The 19,067-nt window shown below is 38.7% G+C and overlaps 1 protein-coding gene and 1 long non-coding RNA gene across 7 annotated transcripts in view; both read left to right on the top strand.

Moving 5' to 3' along the window:
• On the top strand, positions 1-18,758 carry LOC139184435 (uncharacterized). Its single transcript, XR_011567930.1, has 2 exons — positions 1-2,221; positions 2,255-18,758. It is a non-coding gene; the product is annotated as an uncharacterized lncRNA (long non-coding RNA).
• The window catches only part of KDM4C (lysine demethylase 4C), a 418,681-nt gene that overhangs the window by 112,705 nt on the left and 286,909 nt on the right, over positions 1-19,067 (top strand). The gene's annotated exons all lie outside the window — the stretch shown is intronic.

Here is a 19,067-nt window from a genome sequence, read left to right as displayed (position 1 = left end):
TATGCTTCAAAAAATAAAGCATAAATTAAACGTGTATTCTGGTTATTATAGTGGGAAAGCTAAGATCACATGCAGCATTTATTTTTCTCCTCAGTGATGTTGTGTGCCTGTGACCATAGTAATTTATTTGAGACAGATATATTTATTTTACATAGGCTATGTTAATATTTGTAGCAACATTTTTTTATTTTGAAATTAATGTGGAGCAGTTTACTTTGAGAGGTAATTTTATGCAACCGAGGCTTGCTTTCTTTCTTAAGGCCATCTTGTTTGTTTGTTTTTTTGTGAGATTTTTCCAGTGGCTTCCTGTGATTCCACATTAGGTGGACTTGGCACCTTCCATGTTAGAGTTCAGTCCATGGCTTCAAAAACAGCTATTTACAGAGGAAAGTGTCTGGTAAAATTGTAACAAGATGTTAAGGAAAGATGGTAAGAAGAAATAATTAAAACTGCCCTTAGCGCAGAAATGAATTTCTTGAAAGTAATAATATAGAACATACTTTAACAAGAAATATATCTTCATGTTAAATTTGGTACAAAAATTTGTGTCTCCTACTCAGTATATTTAATTTAGTTCACAAACTGTATTTTCATTCACAAGCAACTGGGTTAAATTTTATTAATTGCCCCCCTGCAGAGTTAAATAGAGGGCATTTTCAAAGTGACAGTAGCTTCTATTAGGTTACTTCGTTTCCTGTGGATTTTAAGGCAGAGAGGTGCATGCTGGCAGAGGGTAGGTTCTTAATGAAACTATGTGTTTTACAGAGTATGCAGAATTGCCCTATATTTAGTGGAAAATGGCACATAGAGTCTATGTGGCCTATTGTGGCCCCTGCATGGTCCAGGCAAATATTATTCATTCTACATGATAAAACTTTCGTGTGGAACCATTGAGTGAACGGGGACAGAAATATATTCAGGGAGGACAACTCTAGGTTTATTTTACATGCACATTTAGAAAATTGCATAATATTTTAAAATAAGAATATAGCCCTTTGGCAGCTAAAGCGTTTGAGTGAATTCATAACATAAAAGAAAGTTCCTGCTATTAGAAGACTTTCTCTGTTCTGAGTAATTTTTATTTATGAGGGGTAATTTAGAAAGGAGTAGAACTGAACTACTTCTTTCACATCCTTCTTATTATAATATACCTAATGTAAAAAAAAAACAAACCAGAAAGCTCAGTGTATGTACCTTGGCCAGCTACTGCCGTTATTTTGCAGAAAAGTAATGCCAATGTCTACATCAAAACAGTGTCATAACCCTGAGGTTATAAAAAGGTATGCTATTTTATGGTTTGCATCTTTAGTCACTGACATAATAAGTCAACTATCCCAGCTGTTCAATCGCCAGCAAAATCAGTTTGTGCTTGTTTACTATAGCTTTCAGTTTCATCATAGTTCCAAGTATTGGCTTCTCCCCAAGTCTAAACTATCCTGAGTTTCCATGTGGACAAAGTAGGAGTGGAGTGTGACCACGTAAGAGAGGTTGATAGTGAACCTCTCTGAAGTCTCAGCTGATAAGCCCAGAGCTGTATGGGATTGTTTAGGAAGCAGAGCGCCATGGTAGGGGAGGCAGGGATCTGAGGCCCAGCTCTTCTTTTTGCTAACCAGAGAATATCAGGAAAGTCATGTCTTCTTTTTGTTTCTTTCTATAAACTAAAAATACCTCTTTACCCCATAGATTTGTTGTGGGGGTCGGGGTGGAAAACTTAGGTATGTAGACAGCCACTCATGCTGTGTTGGTTTATATCATTCAGTGTAGTTAGAGGATATGACAAAATGTTCAGTGGCTATAATGCAGTGTTGGACAGTTAATTTAAAACTCGTCATAGTTACATGTGTTGGACATGATTTTATATGTTGTCTCCACCCTTTTCTTACTCTTGGTGAGGTGGTGCTACTCACCTAAATAATAATAATAGTAATAATGTATTAATTTTTTATTGGCGCTGTAGTAAGTTTCCATAAAATTACCATAAAGTTAGTGGCTTAAAACAATACTCTTTTTACTGTTTTGTAGTCCAGTAGGTTATATGTTTAACATTGGTCTCACCAGCAAAATCAATGTTTTTGCAGGGCTGCTTTCCTTACTGGAGATTCTGGTGGAGAATCTACTTACTCAGTGGGATTGTTGGCTGTTAGTTCTTGTGGTTGTAGGACTGAGGTCCTATTTCCTTGCTGTTGTCAGCCAGGTCTTTGCTCCTAGAGACCTCTCTCAGGTCCCTTGCTGTGGTCCCAGAGGCCTCTCTCAGGCCCCTTGCTGTGGTCCCCTACATTTCAGAGCAAGCAATCCACAATATCCCTTTTGTCATAAAAGATAGCATATTCACAGATGGCAGGGTCTAGGATACGGGTATCTTTGCTGTTAGGGGTGGGACCAAGTTGGGTGTGAGAGTGTGGGGGGCAGCATTCTGCCTACATCAGAGATTTTCAGTTAATAATTGACATGGTGATATATATTGATTTTTTTCAAGTCTGTTTCTATAGGCAGCCTTACGGATTTACTGTGGTGTATGTATGGGTATGTGTATGAACATGTAATTTCCTAAGATTAGGAAAATTTGTAAATTGGACATTTTTGTGTTTTGCTGGAGAAAAATATAATGTATAGAAATTAATTATGAATTGTATTAAAAGACAAATTTTAGCTTTGAGAATGACCACATTTGTTTGTCTTAATCCTTTGTGTTCTTTAATTCATTCTAAATGATAACTGTTTAAAAGAGTTATTTTTCACAAGTGATAATGAGTTATACATTTAGGGGGATAATTTTTTTAAAAATGGTGTACTTTTTTGTAGTTGAAGCACTGGGAAATGACTGCTGCTTTACCTGTCACATGTTGATTTGACTATGTAAAAGCATCTGATAAAGCGTCTGGTGCAGCATTAATTAACATGGGGTAGAGTGAAGAATCTCAACTGATAATATTTTGTATATTACAAACCAATATTTCTGTTTCCATAACTTAGAAAAGGGCTGTTACAGGAGGTTATTTTTTAATTAAAAAAATAATTTTGAAAAGATAACCCCAGGCTCACCAATAATATTGGTGGTCTTTGTTTAGCAGCCAACAAGCTTTGGTTAGGGACCTTTTAAGCCATTCAAGTGACTTAATATGGGTGGGGAGAGAGTTCTGTTTTTTCAGGTAGAGCCTAACTGTTGTATGCCAGGCACTGTGTATGTTTCTGTGAATTTATCCCTTGGAGGCTGAATTGTTTGATGGGAGCCAGAAGTGAGAGTAGTGTTGGCAGTGCCGAGCAGCCAGGACTGCTTCCTTTGCTCTTGGCTGCTTCACCGCTGGTGGCATCGCTGGAGCAGGATGGGAGATGGGGTTTCTGTGGATTTCCTTTGAATGTATTACTGATCTCTTGGTATGTGGTATTTGTTCATGAAACCTTCCCTCCATTTAAGGTATAGCTAACATTGACTAAAAAGAATATCCATCACAGTATTTGTGCTATTCCCAAATACTCATCTTCCAAATTCCAGCAGATTCTTTAACCTTTGATGTTCTCAACTAAATAATAATAATAGCAGCAATAATTATTATATGTGGATATTCCATTGCCTGTCAGTGTATTCCCCATTTTTCAGCACTTAATTCAGATGGCCCTTTATTATAGCATCTACCCAAACTGCCTCATCTCTTATATAAGGCTTCTTTTGTGCGTAGATGGTAGAACAGGTCTTCAGAAAATGGTGTGAGCAATGACAACAACTTAATTTCACTATCCTTTAGAAATTTCTAAAATTTCTGCTAAAGCCCCCAACTTTGGTATTCCTCTTGTTCCTATCTTTCCATCTCTTTTCAGGATCATTCAGCTCTTTTTTGCCTTGACCTGCCAAATATAGCAAACCAAATCCTGCATGATACTGCAGAAGAGAACAGCCTTGCCTTAAGAGGACCCACCTACCTAAGGAAGTGGTTCTGTAATTCTTACTCCTCATTTCATTTATCAGATTTAAGGTTTTCATTGAAAAAAAAAAAAGGAATGTTCTAGGTGACCTTGTGCCCATATGCCTGGTATCAGGCGGAGTTCAACTTTGGTGAGTGCCCCTCAAGTTTCTTCTCTGAAATAGGAATTGTGCTACACGCTTGTACAAAAGGAATTGTTTCTTTGTCTTCAAAGAGCTTTCATAATGATCAGAAGGGCTTTTAATAAACCTCTTTTGCAGAGCTGTAATATGAGTGGAACATACCATCCAGTTATTTATTTTAGGCATCTTTCTAGCTTTGAATATCAGAGTAATCTAGAGTGAAATACTGTATACTTTTTTTTCTACTAGAGATTTTAAAATATCCGCCAGATTGCATAGCAGTTGAACTAAGATATTTGTGCATATTTGAGATGAATGTTTTCTGCTTCTGGAGCATTCTTTCTTTCTGGGGTGAGATGGAGTCCATGGTTACTTCTGCTCAGCAGCTGTGGCATTCACAGGTCTGCTTCCTGGCTAGGTTGGATCAAAGAGCTGGCCTGCAGGTTGTATTTCATTTTTCCGTTTGGTGGGATGAAGTGCAGTTGTTTTGATGTTAGGTTTGATGGATTTGTTTGCCACTGCATTCATTAGCTTCACATCAAAAAACTGACAGGCTGTTAAATGAAACTTTGGCTTAGATTTTCAGCTTGACTGTTTGGAGACATTTGTGAGGATATTTTGTTTTTGTGTTGCAGCAGCCTCCAGCACTGTGATTGTCTCTAAGGGAAGAAAAGTTATTTACTGTACTGATTTTCTTGAGTTAAAAAGAATCATTGTCTGGGGGACAGTCTTATCTAGGCTACACCATCAGAAGCAGTGTATTTATGACAGTATGTGCAGTGTGACAGACTTATCTACAGCACAGTAAATAACATTATCTTCTTGGAAGGAAAGGTAATAGTTGGTGACTCCAGAATGATATCTCTTATTTTGCATTAATTTTACTTTAAGTGATAATCTATTAACATGATATGCCAGAAAGTTGAAAAATTGCACTGCAAAGCTGAGAATGTTCTCTTATGAACTCCAAGAGAGTTACTTCACCATCTAACTTAAAAGCATTCTGACATTTGAATCCTCAAACTTGTTTTGAACAAGTTTAAAAAGAGATGGTAGAATGTTGAAATTGATTTCTTTTTAACCTGAAAGGAATTTCAGCTATTAAATTGTCTTGCATATAAGAACCATGATATGGGTTTATCTTTTTTTATATTTCAATCTTTTCTAAAATTAAATTTGTTTTTTCCTAAATTAGGTAGCGTTCATCCAAAAAAATCTTTAATCTTGGGGTGGTCTTTTTAAAAAAAATCAGGAGCCATTTTAACAGTGAGTCTCAAGGTTATGTTTTAATATGCCTTAGATCACAGAATACTAGTACAGTGACATTTCTCTGTTCTTACAGCTTGTGAAGTAAAGTAAATGTGGACTGTTGAACATTGCTCATTTAACAGTTCTTGGCATTCTAATTTTAGTGTCTGTCACATAAAATATGAACTTCGAGAGTTAAGTGGTTTCATATTCTCCATTTTATCTTTTTACCTTCACTTGGCTTCTGTTACTTGGGTCCTAGTGGTACAACACAGCAGTGCTGATGAGTGGTTGTCCTCGGCCTTTTTTTTTTTTTTTTTAAAAACAAGAGTGTAAAGGGAAGAAGAGAAAATACCATATAGAGAAAAAGAAGCATATGAAGTCATTGTCCTTAGGAGTTTGTACTCAGACTGGGGAGTTTGTATTTATGTATTTAGAAGAGATTAGGATTAGGTTCACATTATGTCCCCATTGTATTCTAATACAGTATTGCTAGATTCAGAAAATCTGAGACGTCAAGTAGCGTACCAGGAAAGCCAAGTGATTAATATAGATTGTGTCTGCAGGAGAGACGTTTGGGGTTTGAGTCCTCAGGGCTGGGGAGCCTGATTTCATTTAGTGCTAATTTATTAATTTGCTGGATTATGGGATTTGAGTGGAACTAGGTATATAATTTCAGAGAAGGCAATGGCACCCCACTCCAGTACTCTTACCTAGAAAATCCCATGGACGGAGGAGCCTGGTGGGCTGCAGTCCCTGGGGTCGCTAAGAGTTGGACACGACTGAGCGACTTCACTTTCACTTTTCACTTTCATGCATTGGAGAAGGAAATGACAACCCACTCCAGTGTTCTTGCCTGGAGAATCCCAGGGTCGGGGGAGCCTGGTGGGCTGCTGTCTATGGGGTCGCACAGAGTCGGACACGACTGAAGTGACTTAGCAGCAGCAGCAGCAGGTATATAATTTATGATACTGGTGTCTAATCGCTAACTCGAAATCAAAGTAATACCTGTTTTTGAGGCTTTAGTTAACTCTATACCTTAAAAAGTAAGTTGACTTTTTGAATAACATATTCACTGTACTGAGAAAAATTAGTTTTTAAATCATTCTACTTTCATATGATTTGATAGTAGTCGGATCGGACATTGATTGTTCACAGTGTGCTAGACCTGATGTAGGGCACTTTATATATGTTACTTCTTGCCATCTGTGCTGGTCTAGAGATTATTGGATATCTTCTGTCCTCTACTGGGCTTCCCCAGTGGCTCAGTGGTGAAAGAATCCACCAGTGCAGGAGATGCAGGAGACACGGGTTCAATCCCTAGGTTTCCCTGGGTTGGGAAAATCCCCTGGAGGAGGACATGGCAACCCAGTCCAGTACTCTTCCTGCGAAAATACTGTGGACAGAGGAGCCTGGCAGGCTACAGTCCTTGGGGTCATAAAGAGTCAGACACAACTGAAGCGACTCAGCATGCACTGTCCTCCGCTAGCCCCCTTTCTCAAACCAAGGAGTTGGGATGATGCATAAAATGAGGATGGTGAGGCTGAGATTGGATGGAGAAGGTTGGCCCCCTAGTACCCTGTACCCTTCTGGACTCGTTTCATTGGATGCAGTGGATTATATAGGTGCCAGCCACACAGTGCTTTTTCTTTCTCAGTGGAAGAGCTAAGTGTGAATTTTCAGACTTCTTAAATAAGGCACGCCAACCAAGGTACTGTTCCCTTTCCTTCAAGATACTCATTCTTTGCTGACAAAACAAAGGCGACGTGTATATGCCCAGTTTGAAGTTTGTTGTGGGAATTTTGCCTCTGTGATCATTTGATATGACCTCTTTGAATCAAAAGAAAGCTTTAATGGAATTTCTCTGAGGTCAGTGGCTATAATTAGACTTAAATCTGTGGATCCATAGTCTGTCCTCCCTCTGCTCTGAGCAAGATGATAGGAAGCGTGAACACACCTCTCTTCGGAACTGCTTGTGAGAGTTGTAGCCCGAAAATTCTCATGGGGTCTGTAGCCCTGGAGCTCTCTCATGCCAGGACCCCTCCTCAAGCAGAAGGTTAAAAGTAGTGAAGGTAACAGCTGAATAGGGTGTTGATGTTTAAATATCAAAGGTAATAAAGAATGGTTGAAGAAACCCTTGATCTCTTAAGATTAAAAAACCCTTAATCTCTATTACTGTTTTAATAATTCCACACTTTGGCAATTATAAGAATCAGAGTGTTAGCCAATTTGAAGAGGAAGGGTATCCCCATTTGGCAGATCCTGAAAACCTCCGATAAAATAAAGAAGCCCAGTGCTTGGTTCTCTCCTTCTTTCAGCCATGCCTAGTATTTTAAATTTACTCTGCTTTTATTCCCTACTAACTATGCCTAGTAATATATTTTTTTGCCTCTTTTTAAAACAAAGAAGGTACAACCAGAGTGTCTTCTGAACTGTCCAGATACTCTGGAGGGATCATTTCCAATGTGATAGCTTAGAGCACTGATTGATTCTCTGTGGCGCTGTTTGTGAAAGTTAGTGCTCACAGCTAATTCTGTCCATTATTTTTGTTTTTCATTTGTATTGATCTGTTTGCATTTTTCCAAGTGCTGTCCTTAAGTGAGAACAATGTCAATATTTGTATGCCTCTTGCTTATAATGCTGAGTGTAGTTTTTATGATTGCCTTATGTCTCCCTTATTGTTTGATATTTTGATTTTTATCACACTTGAGTATGACAAATGAATAAGTAGTTGAGTAAGGGAAGTTTCAACTTCATGTTGTAGTGTCATTAAACATATGAGGAAATGAAATGTTAATCTTGGGGAGTGTCTTTTTTGTAATCATAAGTAACAAGTATTTGTGTTGAATAGGGGGCAAGGATTGTATGTATGTATTTTACCATTATTGCTGTTATTTTGTAGTCTTTTTGGAAAAGGCTAGAAAAACATATTAAGGATGAAAAATTTAGCATGCTTAATGTTCCATTTGTAATATCGAAGTTAGTCTTATAAAATTAATTATATCTTGCATTTCCCTTCAAGATGCTTCATGAGAAATAAAGCTCAAGTTGTTCCTGAGGTTCCATGGTCTGCTTAGTATTTGGGTCACTCAAGGGATGACACAGGGTGATGGAGGTGGTTGATGCTCCAGAGAGTAACAGACTGTCTTGAGTCCCTTTCAGGTTGCATGTCATTCTGCTGAGCTTCATTTTCCTCATGTACTAGGGAAGCATTGTTGTGCAGTGGTAAAGGCGAGTAAGTTCAAGGGTTGGCCAGGCTCTGACTTGAATTCTTCCTTTTCCTTTTACTAACTGTGTGATAGGAGCAAGTACTTAATTGACCTCCTTGAGGACAACAGAGGATGAGATGGTTGAATGACATCACTGACTCGAAGGACATGAGTTTGGGTAAACTCTGGGAGTTGGTGATGGACAGAGAGGTCTGGCATGCTGCGGTCTATGGGGTTGCAAAGAGTTGGACATGACTGAGCGACTGAACTGAACTGAATGTTAAAAATACCTTTTTCCCATATGTAAAATGGAGATTATAGCTTCTTTAGAGTTGTGCTGAAGAATAACTGAAGTTAAATCTATAAGGAGTCTTGCACAGTTGTGGTGGGGACTGGAGAGATGTGTGGTGGGTTAGGTTGTGCTTCCTCTGCATCTTTCTTTCAGAATTCCAGTTTGGGGAACTGACCTTTGCTCAGAGGTGGGCCTGGCAGGTCTAAGAGAACTCCCACTTCCTTTTCCAGTGATGATGGATCAAATTAGTGGGCCGATCTTGGCCACATAGAAAGGAGGGTATGGTTAGTGGAACCATAGAGGAAAACTCCAGCTTGCCCTCAGAGAGTAACAGGAGGCTTGTCTCTCTAGAAGAGGACAAGGAAGCACTGCGTCGCCAGCCTATGATCATAAGGGGACCAGACCTAGCTTAAAGCCCATGCTTTGGACACAGAGACCAGATTAGAGATCAAAAGTATTCTGTTCAAATTCAGAGCCTGGAGAAAGGCCAGTGTTTTATTTTTCATAACTCTGTCAGAAATACAAGTGTTCATTGCTCCATTTCCAGAGTATTTCTTGCCTAGATAAAAGTGTTTTGGTGGCTAATTTGAGTGCAAGCTAGCAAATACCCAACCCAGTCACGTAGGCCTGTATTAGAATTCTGGTTCTGTGTGGGGTGCTTGGATAACCTGTCTCTATAGCCATAGTTTCCTTCCTGTAAAGAAGGCTTTAACTGGTGCCTCACCAGGATGGGGGCCACAGGGGGGTCAGGCAACTAGCAGCATGCTTGTCTCACTGAGTACATTTTGAAAAAGCCATTCCTCATGGGCCATTTCTAAGTCAGGGAACTCCTTGACACTGTTTGGGGAAGCCTGGTGGAGTTCAGGCCCGAGGTGCTCAGCAGCAGTGGCTGTGGGGATAGTATTTGCAGCAGACGTGCTCACAGCAGGCCAGGCAGATGGATTGCTTTATATATTACCACTGAATTCTCACATCCATTCACTTTTACTTTCTGCCAAACTGAGGGCATCTGAAAAGAAGTGACATCAACTGATAGTATTTGGGGCTCTGTAGGCCAGATTGCTGGGAGGAGGAATTTGAAGGAGCTGTTGCTTATGTGTTCACAGACGTACTGTGGCTCTCGGGCTCTGTGTTGAATTTGAAAGACCATGTGTTATAAATCCTTGCAAAGAAAACCATCATGAATGTTGTAGATTTCTATGCTAAGTTTGACTCCAGTTCACACGTGGCTTTTACATACTTCCTACATACTTGAATTAAGATAAAAGAATAGGTTGTTTCCAGCAGTATTTTAAATTTTCATAAACTGTATTTTTTGTGGCCTAAAAATAATTTTCAGTGTTTCTTGTATTCCCAGTTCTCAGGAGTGTATATTCTGTCCTTTAATTATAAGCATTAATTAACATAAAATTGGGCGATTCTGTTGATTGTTGAAATAGTGTGAGAACCTGTTTCTTTGAAAATTGAAAAATCGTTCAGACTTCAGTAGTATTCCACATAATAGTGAAAGATTTCTTTTTCTTATCATGTTAGTAAAGACCAAAGGATAATTCTCATTACTCATGAGAATGTACTTGTTAGAGTGAGCACTCTGCTTTTGTGCTGGCTGTGGTATGATTGCCATATGCATCCTGAAAAGCAGGTAGGTGGTGTGTATCAGTAACCCTTAACGTCTTTAAGCCCTTTGAGCCATTACTTACACTCCTAAGAAATAATTGGAAAAAGTACATTTACAAAGACAAAAGTACACTTACTGAGGTGATTGTTACAGTGCTAGATTTATCAGCAAAAATTGAATTATAACTAATATGTCCAATGGTAGGGAAATCATTGAGAAACTTATGATGTGCCCATGTACTAAAATCCTTTCACAGAAAATTATTTGAAAGGAAATCACGATGGCTCTTAAGTATGTTACCCCTTGTTGAAATGTATTAAAAATTAATATATGTCCATGGCTAAAAAAATTAAAGCACAGAAAAATATGTAAGGCACCCTTTTCAGTCCCTTCCTTAAAGGTAAAACCTTTTTAAACAACTTCTTATATATACTTTCAAAACTATTAGCATATGTCTCTATCTTTTAAAAAATCTACACAGAATTAATATTGTTCACATTGTTTTTCAATGTCTTTTTTTTTTTTTTTTAACATCTTTCCTTTTAATGAATCTTTCATTTATGGTAAGTAAAACATTTTTAGAGTATAGATTTTTACTAGAAACATCTCTCTTATCCCAGTAGAGTATGACAGGTGGTTGCCATGGATTTTTTCTGAGGGTCTCCATAGAACCACAGTAGTACGTAAGAGTTCATTGCACAGATCTTGTTAACAAGTTAGGACTTAGAAAACAAACACCTTAGTTCACTGCTGTGTTTCTGTTCCCCCCACATTGAGCAGATGGCTAGGTGGACCTGGTGCACTCTCACGTTTCCAGTCCTGTCTTTGTTGACAGGCCCTGCATTCACCAGCATCTCGGCTTATTCCACCACAGTTGATACTGGAAGATAGTTAATGCCATCGTAGTTTCTGTTTTACTGAATGACAGCATTTCTAACCGTGGCCTCATATTTGAAGGATTGGATTGGTTAAATAAATTTTAATAAGTTCCTTTAGAATTGCATTTCTCTGTCCTCATAAAGGATTAGCCCAGTGAATTTGGAAGACATGACAGAAAAAAGTAACAGAATGACTTTTGTCAACAGTTCTGTGATAATGGGAAATTGAAATAGGAATGGCACAAAGAGGGGATAAAACCCAGCCTGGTTGCTCAGTACAGATATAGGCAAGAAGGGCTACATAAAAGAAGAAAATGCCAACTGCAATAATCATAAAGGATACTCTAGATTTAAAACACGTACATGAAGTAAGACAATCAGGAAATTATTGCCCATTGTTGCAAGAGAGCAGATGGTGCTTAAAATATCCCTTAATTTTATGTCATTCTTAAAATCAAACAACCAAAGAGCATATACCATCTATGTTTAAAAAGTTAACTTGCAAACTTTTCTGTTTTGGGAGGATGCTAGAGTAGAGTTGAAAAAGAATAAAAACAGCATTACGCTGCCAGTAAAGAAACAAATTGGAGGCTGTCTTTGCAGGAGATTGAAGGCATAGATGAAAGATTTACCAAGAAAGTGGTGTTCCAAACCCTGCTCAACTTCTGTGTGAAACTGTTCTCTGTTACATATTTTCCTCCTCATTGGTTCTAGAAAGTGACTTGATGGTAAATGTTTAAGTTCTAAAGTGTCTAGATTATGTCTCTAAAACCACATCCATTTAGGTACATGGTCATAGTTTTTGGAAAGTGTAGCTTCATGCTTTAGTATTTCACATTTGATTAGAGAAAATTTTAGAAAAGTTTTTTGAATGTTGATACTATTTACACTCAGGACCGTCCAAATTACAGCTGGATCCTAGATCCTAAAACATTTAGTTTGAATAAGCATGGCTAAGACCTCTTAATAGATAAACTGCTGATCTCAGATTTGTGCAAAGGTTTACACTACAGTAGTGTGTCTTAAAACGCATTTCTGTAGTGTAGGTGCCTTATGATCAATTCATGGTACTTTTTTCCTCAGTTACTACACAGATGTATTTGGTGGTGCTATTGCGAGGGACAGTGTCTGTGGCAAAGTCAAGTCAGTCTGTGACGTCCTCGGCCAATCGGGGCTGGACTGAGAAGTGTTGGTACTGAACACAGATTCCTTTACAGGTCCTGTTAGCACTTTACTGTTTGTTCTTATTGGTGATCTCACCTGGTAGATGGAGAAGGCGGTGGCACCCCACTCCAGTACTCTTGCCTGGAAAATCCCATGGACCGAGGAGCCTGGTGGGCTGCAGTCCATGGGGTCGCTAAGGGTCGGAGACGACTGAGAAAATTCACTTTCACTTTTCACTTTCTTGCATTGGAGGAGGAAATAGCAACCCACTCCAGTATTCTTGCCTGGAGAATCCCAGTGACGGGGGACCTGGTGGGCTGCTGTCTATGGGGTTGTACAGAGTCGGACACGACTGAAGTGACTTAGCAGCAGCAGCACCTGGTAGAGCAGCCTAAGTGAACATGGAGACAGGGAATTGGAAACTCAGGTCCGTATTTCTAGAAGGATCTGCTCTTTGAGTTGTGCAGCGGAGAATCTGAAGTCCATCCTCAGTCACTGAGCAACTGATGTAGCTACTTACCAGGAAAATTGGGGTGATACAATTCACTGTGTTTTAGAAGAAACATTTTGAGGTCGGGTAGGTTACAAAACCTAGAATTTCAATAGGCATATGTATAGTTAAATTTTGTTTAGATTGGTAAAATGCAGTTTGGGTTGATTTCCTTTTGGAAATGATTGACATAATAGTGGATTGATTGAATCAGACTTTATGAATCTTGTTGTTCAGTCACTCAGTTGTGTCCAACTCTTTGCGAACCTGTGGATTACAGCATGCTAGGCTTCCCTGTCCTTCCCTTACCTCCAGGAGTTTGTTCAACCCATGACCATTGAGTTGATGATGCCATCCAACCATCTCATCCTCTGTCGCCCCCTTCTCCTCCTGCTCTCAATCTTTCTCAGCATCAGAGTCTTTTCCAATGAGTCAACTATTTGCATCAGATGGCCAAAGTCTTGGAGCTTCAGCATCAGTCCTTCTAATGAATAGTCCGGGTTGATTTCCTTTAGGATTGACTGGTTTGATCTCCTTGCAGTCCAAGGGACTCTCTGAAGAGTCTTCTCCAACACCACAGTTTGAAAAGCATCTCTTCTTTGGCACTCATGCTTCTCTGTGGTCCAACTCTCATATCCATACGTTACTACTAGAAAAACCATTAGTTCACTTCAGTTCAGTCTCTCAGTCGTGTCCAACTCTTTGCAGCCCCATGGACTGCAGCATGCCAGGCCTCCCTGTCCATCACCAACTCCTGGAGTTTACTCAGACTCATGTCCATTGAGTCGGTGATGCCATCCAACCATCTCATCCTCTGTTGTCCCCTTCTCCTCTTGCCTTCAATCTTTCCCAGCATCAGGGTCTTTTCAAATGAGTCAGTTCTTTGCATCACGTGGCCAAAGTATTGGAGTTTCGGCTTCAACATCAGTCCTTCCAGTGAACATTCAGGACTGATTTCCTTTAGGATGGACTGGTTGGATCTCTTTGCTGTCCAAGGGACTCTCAAGAGTCTTCTCCAACACCACAGTTCAAAAGCATCAATTCTTTTGCACTCGGCTTTCTTTATAGTCCAACTCTCACATAGCTTTGACTATATGGCCGTTTATCGACAAAGTGGTGTTTCTGTTTTTTAATAACACTGTCTAGGTTTGTCATAGCTTTTCTTCCATGGAGCAAGAGTCCTTTCAATTTCATGGCTGCAGTAACCTATCCACAGTGGTTTTGGAGCCCAAGAAAATAAAGTTTGTCGCTGTTTCCATTGTTTCCCATCTATTGCCATGAAGTGATGGGACCAGATGCCATGATTTTCATTTTTTGAATGTTGGGTTTTAATCCAGTTTTTCACTCTCCTCTTTCATCTTCATCAAGAGGATCTTTAGTTCCTCTTCGCTTACTGCTGTCAGGGTGGTGTCCATCTGCATATCTGGGGTTATTGATACTTCTCCTGGCAGTCTTGATTCCAGCTTGAGTTTTATCCAGTCCGGCATTTTGCATGATGTACTCGGCATTTAAGTTAAATAGGCAGGGAGACAGTATACAGCTTTGACACTTTACTCTCCCAATTTGGACCAGTCTGTTGTTCTATATCTGGTTTGAACTGTTGCTTCTTGACCTGCATGCAGGTTTCTCAGTAGGCAGGTAAAGTGGTCTGGTATTCCCATCTCTGTAAGAATTTTCCACAGTTTGTTGTGATCCACACAGTCAAAGGCCTTAGCATTGTCAGTGCAGCAGAAGTAGATGTTCTTATGGAATTTCCTTGCTTTTTCTGTGATCCAACAGATGTTGGCAATTTGATCTTTGATTCCTCTGCCTTTTCTAAATCCCAAAGCTTGTACATGTGGAAGTTCTTGGTTCATGTATCTTTGAAGCCTGGCTTGAAGGATTTAGAGCATTACCTTGGAAGCATGTGAAACTAGTGCAATTGTACAGTAGTTTGAACACTCTTTAGCATTGTCCTTCTTTGAGATTGGAATGGAAATTGACCTTTTCCAGTCCCATGGCCAGTGATGGGTTTTCCAAATTTGCTGACATATTGAATGCAGCACTTTAACAGTATTATCTTTTAGGATTTGAAATAGCTCAGCTGGAATTCTGTCACCTTCACTAGGTTTGCTTGTAGTGATGCTTCCTAAGGTCTACTTGACTTCACACTCCAGGATGTTAGCTCTAGATGAATGACCACAGCATGACCACACCATTGTGGTTACCTGGGTTATTAAGACCTTTTTTGTGCAGTTCTTCTGTGTATTCCTGCCACCTCTTCTTAATCTCTTCTGTTAGGTTCATACCATTTCTCTCCTTTACTGTGCCCATCATTGCATGAAATGCGCCCTTTAGACTTTATGATTATGAAGGTTTAAAGTAAGTGATATTTCTTATTTAAGGAAATTCCACAAGATAAAGCCAAACAGGTATCACTATGGAAGGAATTGTCTTCAGTGGATGTCATGTGTCCACCTCCCAGCTGCTTATTGTCTCAGTCACTCAGTGGGATCTGTGGACAAAGATCCCAGTGTAACAGTGGATCTGGCCCTTCGGTTTCAATGCATTTGTGTCTTCATTGTCCACCAAATTTATTAAGAGACTGGCATTCATTTTAATTCAACATCTGTTAGTTACTTGCTGTAGAATGACCTGTGATGGACTTTTGGGAGGAGGCACCAGTCCTGTTTTCTAGTTATCTTCAACTGTGAGTGTAGACAGAGTTGATTTGATGAGATCTTGTACCCACTGCCCTAAGCTAAGCTTTTTGTCATGCATTATAAGAATATTTTTTTAAAAATGGAATATTATCAAGTATATAATTTTACATTTTGCCTGTATCTTTATCATTTCTAAATATTTTCTCATACCACTTCAGAATTCTCAAAAATATTATTTAAAATAGCTGAGCATTCAATCATATGAATGTACCCTAACTTAACTGTTTGCCTGTTGTTGTGAAGTTGGGTTATTTACAAGTTGCAGTATTACAGATTATACTGTAGTAAAGAGCTTTATGCATGAACTGCTGTTCAACCTCCTTTTTTCTCAAGACATATGATTTTAGAAGGGTAATTATTGAATCAAATAGTATTTGTATACATGGTGTCAGATTGTTTCCAGAATTTGTACTCAAGTAACACAAAAATGATTTTTTGCCAACACTGAGATTGTTATTAAAATAATTTTCCTTTTTTAAAGAAGAAGTATAATCTTATTTTTTATTCTCATTTTAAAAATTACCAAAGAATCTGAATAATTTTAATTGCCTATATTTTCTACTCATATTTTAACATTTGAAAATATTATTATGACTTTTATTATAAATTAAGGACAAGAACCTTTGGCTTTATTTTTCCCAAACGTTATCCCCATTTTGTTTGCTTTTAAATTGTCCTGGAGTATTTTTTGTGTTTTTATTTACAGGAGTCAGTGTTTACCTATGACCAAAGATTGAGCCTGTGTCCTTTTTTTCTTCTTAGCTACCACTATACACTGGCTTGCTTTTTTTCCAGATACTGACCATGAAACAGATGTAATCTTCCTCATTCCCATTGTTCTGCAGGAAACTGTAGATGTCCTTTTCATCGAGACTTACCCTGCTAGTGACTTCAGGGAAACGGGACTGAGAGTCACACTTTGTGGGAGTCTCAGAGGTTTTAGGTGGGATGAGTTTGAGTGAACTCCGGGAGTTGGTGATGGACAGGGAGGCCTGGCGTGCTGCAGTTCATGGGGTCACAAAGAGTCGGACACGACTGAGCGAGTGAACTGAACTGAACTGATGTCATATCTGCCTTATAATGTCGGGATAAGGGTGTCTTGCCCCTGTTTCCTCTGTCCAGGCAGTTGAATAAGAAGGCCTTTACTGTTTCCAGATTCTTGACCTACCTTTTCTGTTCTTTTGCCCACTGTTTACCCTCTTATGCTTCAGCTTTACTTTATTGTGCTGTTCCCTAAACAGGTTTACATTCTATATGTTATTGATTACATGTATGTAAAGATGTCTTGAGAAAGCTTCAGAAAGAAACTAGCATCCTTCAGAGTTCAGCTTAGTATTCCTTCTCTCCCATAAAACTCTGTATCTTTCTTGGGGAAGCTGTATTCCTTTAATTGTGTCCTTGCTTATCTCTGTTCCCTGGACCTACTACTGTTAAATTGATGCTTTTTCTTGGATTCATCTTTGCAGAACAGGACATGCTATCATGTCTGAAGGTGTTTCTGTGCCTGCTGTTCCCAGATTCAGTGACTAAAACCAAACCCAGTCCGAATACAATGGTCTTGACTTGAGATAAAAGCTGGGAAAGGGAACAGTGAGGAAATTACAGTTTGGGGGAATCAGAAATAGGACATAGAAGGAAATGGGTATTGAGTGTAGTCAAACACAACTATAAATGTTCATGCATTCACTAAGCTATACATTTAACAGAGGATGATAAACTCTTGGGGACTGGGCAGTTTGCAAGAGGGGAAAACTTGTTAAAGATCAGTTCCAGTCTCTATATGTGTGGATTTACAAAGCCTATATGTGTTTCTGTAAATTTAATAGGAGTAGCCTGATGACAGCTTGGGTATTTGTGCTATTCACTAATAAACCTTCAAAGTAAATTTATAGTAAATTAAAGGACAAAGCTAGCCTATTTTATGCCATTTGTATGTTATGATGTAAGTTGCAGAGCAGAACTAATGACTGGAGTTGTATGGATTACTGAATAAAGATAAGGAAGTTTGAACTTCAAGGAAAGATGCTATTTATAGAGTTACTTGTGTTTTCAGTTGGGGATTTTAGCTGTGGTGTAAAATGAAGGCATATAATGAAGAAAGATCAATGGGATGCTATATGGTTATAAAAGAATATTATTCTTAGGCTCATTATTTTTATGAGATTTTGATAGTTCTATGTGCTGGGCTTAGTTGCCCAGTTGTGTCTGACTCTCTGTGATCCCATGGATTGTAGCCCACCAGGCTTCTCTGTCCATGGGGATTCTCTAGGCAAGAGTGCTGGAGTGGGTTGCCATGCCCTTCTCCAGGGGATCTTCCCAACCCAGGGATTGAACCCAGGTCTCCCACATTGCAGGTGGATTCTTTACCATCTGAGCCACTAGGGAAGCCTGAATACTTTTCAAAATAATTATATTTATTTATTTTTAATTGATTGATGATTGCTTTACAATATTGGTTTGATTTCTGCCATACATCAACATGAATTAGCCACAGGTATATATATATGTCCCCTCCCTCCAATCTAATACCCTTTCTCACCCCTTTAGGTTTTACAGAGCCCGGTTTGAGTTCCCTGAGTAATACAGTAATTTCCATTGCCTATCTATTTTACATATGATAATGAATATGCTTCCATGCTACTCTCTCCATTCAATTCACCCTCTCCTTCCTTTCCGCAGCCCTTGTCCATAAATTTGTTCTCTTTCTCTGTGTCTCCATTGCTGTGCTTCAAATTCATCAGTATCATCTTTATAGATTCCACATATATGCGTTAATATATGATATTTGTTTTTCTCTTTCTGACTTACTTCACTCTGTATAATAGGCTCTAGGTTCATCCACCTCATTAGAACTGACTCAAATGCATTCCTTTTTATGGCTGAGAAGTAGTTATATATATATATATATAATGGAATATATATATATATACACCACAGCTTCTTTATCCATTCATCTGTCAATGGGCATCTGGTTGCCTTCATATCCTGGCTTTTGTAAATAGTACTGCAGTGAACATTGGGGGTACATGTGTCTTTTTCAGTTTTGGTTTCCTCAGGATATATGTATAAGGCAAATACTTATAAATAGTAAAAAAAAAAAAGAAAAGAAAAAGAACCATGAATACTTAGTGTCATTCACAAAAGAGTGATGTGCATTTGCCCTCTGTATTGGTACACCTTTTGATTTTAAAGATTTTTCCTTGAGTCACTGAAAAGGATTGGCATTCCAAGTTTTCATGTAGATAATTGTGTACAGTTGTAGGCTCAAATGAGTTTTAAAATAAGGTTGCTTCTACATGTTTGGCAAAAATAAAAAGTGCCCTGCATTTTTACTGTGCACCTGCTAAAAGCAGTGGAATGCCTCTGTATGGAGTGGTATGACTAAGAACTTCAAAATATATTATTAAGTAAAAAGAAGAAAGCT

The sequence above is a fragment of the Bos indicus genome, chromosome 8, assembly GCF_029378745.1.
Source record: "Bos indicus isolate NIAB-ARS_2022 breed Sahiwal x Tharparkar chromosome 8, NIAB-ARS_B.indTharparkar_mat_pri_1.0, whole genome shotgun sequence".
Lineage (NCBI taxonomy): Eukaryota > Metazoa > Chordata > Mammalia > Artiodactyla > Bovidae > Bos > Bos indicus.
This window is presented reverse-complemented; position numbering and strand designations above follow the sequence as displayed.